This window comes from Pithys albifrons, chromosome 2 (genome assembly GCF_047495875.1).
Source record: "Pithys albifrons albifrons isolate INPA30051 chromosome 2, PitAlb_v1, whole genome shotgun sequence".
Taxonomy (NCBI): Eukaryota; Metazoa; Chordata; class Aves; order Passeriformes; family Thamnophilidae; genus Pithys; species Pithys albifrons.
The window spans coordinates 59,253,125-59,256,378 of NC_092459.1; the positions used below are offsets into that span (position 1 = coordinate 59,253,125).

The window sequence follows — 3,254 nt, forward strand, 5'->3', positions numbered from 1 at the left end:
CAATATTTTATCTACTCCCATTTCTATTCAATCGAGTCTCCTTTCAGAGTATGACTCTGACTTTAAGTGTCTTGTCTGTATCTATTAAGAAAGTCTTGTTTGTTCCCAAACCATTCTGCTGATTTGGTGCAGTAATTTATTTCTGTTAATTGATGTTTTCAAGCTCATTTTTAAACTCAATGGAGATTACACTAAGTATGAAATACTGGCCAATACCTGTAAACCCAAAATATATTGCTTAGGGGAATTTCTCTTCTCTGTAGGAAACAGATTTAGTACATTTTATCAAAGTCTCTTGATCCTTTCTATGTGCAGCCCCTTTGAAGTATACAAATGTGGTGCTGTTTATGCTACTATAGATTGGTGCCTTTTATGTTCTAAATCAAAATTCAGTGAGATTTAATAATTTGTGAATGGCTGCAAATCAGGTATGCTTAGGCCACCTTTCTGCTCTGTTGCTAGCTCTTTGCATAGGGAAAGAAATGAAATAGAAAAAGTACAAACAAATAAAAGGCTATGAAAGGTGATGTTTTGCTAATATCTTCCTCATTTATTTATTAAAGCAGATCATATCTATTCCAATAAACGAACTCCTGAGAATGCATGATAAATGGAAAAGATCTAAGTGTGAACAGAAATCTGCTTAAGTTTTCCAGTATTTGTGTGAATGATGTAACTACTTAACTGCCTTTTAAAATAACTCATTTCAGAGTGAAATGGTCACAACTACTCTGTGTACTATATATACAAAGAAAAAGAGATACTTATTTTTGAGTTGTGAAAAAAAGGTATCTTCAAAGGATTGGATTGTGAAGAGAATTTGCAGGGCCAGTTGGTGTGGACTTGTTGCACTTGTCAGAAAGATGCATCTCCAGGACAAGTTCTGGCTGATAATGTGCAGTAAGGACTTGCATCAACTGGACAGGGAATGGGAAGGCCTTTGTCATGAAGCTGGTGGAGACCACCCATGTTTAGGGATCTTCATTACCCCACAACTAACCACAGGTCTAGGCAGGACTTGTACCAGCAGACTGCCAGTCTCGTTCCCCTGCCAGAGCAGGCCAGGAAATCAGAACACATACATAGCAGCATCAAGTACTTGTCACACTTAAGGAAGTCGTTTTTCACCCCCAGAACATTATAGCAGAACTCTGTGACTGCTGAAACTGCCATTTATTACTTGTTTTCTGCACTTGATATCTATGATCTCCACCTGAGAAAGTCTTGCCTACACATGCCACAACAAGAGCATAAAGGCTGACTGGACATCACCAATATTTGACCTTCCAAACCAAGAAGCTTAAATTTTGCAAAATTGATGTTTCAGCCATGGAAGTTACTCCTCCAGCTCCTCTGTTCATGGTAAAGAGCTGTTGTCTTTCTCAAAATGACAAACAGTCAATTTAGTGTCAAATTTAGCCTGATGCTCTGCACGTATTCTGGATGTGAGAATCAGGCCTCTATTTTACATCCATGGGGTTTTCATTGTTTTATAGGAATTTGAAGACTTGAAAAGTTTTCCTTGGAGGTCTGACTCCACTACTGCAAGCACGCACCTTTACATGCCTGTGAGTGAGATAGTGGAAGGGATTTTTTTTTCTCCTGTGTAAACCTAAAGAAGGGTAAAATCGGTTCTTGCCAAAACAAATAGAAGTTCTACCACTGAGGTGGCTGGAATCAAGATTTGCACAAACTTGTGGCTTCAGAAATTTGCTACACTTTTTCCATTCCTTCAGTTTCTAAATAGAAGTGCAATTTAGAAGATTCAAAATTGTGAACCCTAAGGTAGGCAGGACATTTAGCCATGGAATGCAAGATACTCAAAAGCACATCATTTCAGAAGGTTTCCACCAACATAAGAAACTGCTTTAAAATCTCTCTAAAATGTTGATTTCTGCAGGGAAATGAACTAGGCTCAAAACTTCATGTCATAGCTGCTTCAAAAGTATTTGAAAATATGATAGCTAATTTTCTTGGAAAACTAAGCCCTGGCTTAGGTAGGCCCAGTTACAAGATGATCTGGGATATACGTCCAGTCTCTACTACGAAAAGATTTGGGAACTGTTTGAGCCCATTGGCCCAGTCACTAAAGATAAAATTGTGACTTAGAAAATGTGGCACTTTTCCGTCAGACAGACCTCCCTTGCTACAGGTTTTGATCCACCCACTTTGACTTGACCTCTAGACCCCAGATGGCTCAGGCATGCTCTTGTCCTCCCAGCCTGGATCAGTTACAGACCACTAAGCATAACTGCTTAATTTCTTGCACACCTGTGTACTTGTTCCATAAGGAAATCATGGAGACCTAATCCATAAGAGCTGAATGAGAAGGAAAAAAAGTTAATCTTTGCACAAGGAAAAACTTGCAAAGCTCAGAATAACAGCTCATCTAGGGAGTCGGTGTAATGTTTCTGTGATAGGTTGTAATTTTTTATTCCCAAATTGGATAAGCTGGTAGGCAGCAACGTGAGCACACTGGCAGATGGTACCTTATGAGCAGGGAGCTGCTACTCCACAGCCAGGCAAAGGCATGTCACGAGTGCTGGTGTTTCGCAGCTGACAGGCAACATCTCTCGTCCCTGTGTGCAGGAATCCCGTCAACATTAGTTACCAGTTCTCCGCAGTGCCTCTCACCGAGCCCGGACTCCTGCAGGTTGCTGCCTCCCCCACAACGCCTCTGTCGAGGCACAGTGCTTCCAGCCCTGCTCCAGCGGTGCGCAGCATTTGACTGTCTTCATCCAACTCATATCCTGAAGGTTGTCCCCGTTATCTGCCACCAGTGGATCTATCCCTACCTGGAATCACATGAGATGAGAAATCCAAAGTCAGGGAGTACTGTCGTAAGGCTTTGTGCTCCTTGACCCGCCCTCCAACACGAGACCGCATTGTTTTGGTTTCCTCCCACGGTCGTTTTATTCCCGCACATTCAGGTGACATTTTCCAACTGTTCCGCACTGGCTGGACATTCACACGGCGGGGATGCCGCGGCAGGACTGCGCTGCGGGGAGAAGCGCGCCCGGAGACCCCCTACTCCCGGCCGCATCTTCCCCGTCCCGCCCCGGCTGCGAGGACACTGGAACAGCCCCGGCCGCCGCTGCGGCCCCCGGCGGCGGGGCGCGATCCGCCCCTCCCGGCTGGCGCTGCCGCACGCCCTCCCGTTCCGGCGGGAGTGGGGTTTTCCCTCTCCCGATAAGCCCCTCCCGCTTCCCGCGCCTGGCCCGGCCCCAGTCCCCCTGCGCACGCCGCTTCCCGCT

The 3,254-nt window shown here is 44.7% G+C and overlaps 1 long non-coding RNA gene across 1 annotated transcript; it reads right to left on the reverse strand.

The window, feature by feature from the left end:
* Positions 1-2,403: 2,403 nt before the first annotated feature.
* LOC139668945 (uncharacterized) lies at positions 2,404-3,155 on the reverse strand. The gene is made up of 2 exons (XR_011697150.1): positions 2,925-3,155; positions 2,404-2,795 (listed from the first exon to the last, which is right to left on the reverse strand). It is a non-coding gene; the product is annotated as an uncharacterized lncRNA (long non-coding RNA).
* Between the last annotated feature and the right edge of the window lie 99 nt (positions 3,156-3,254).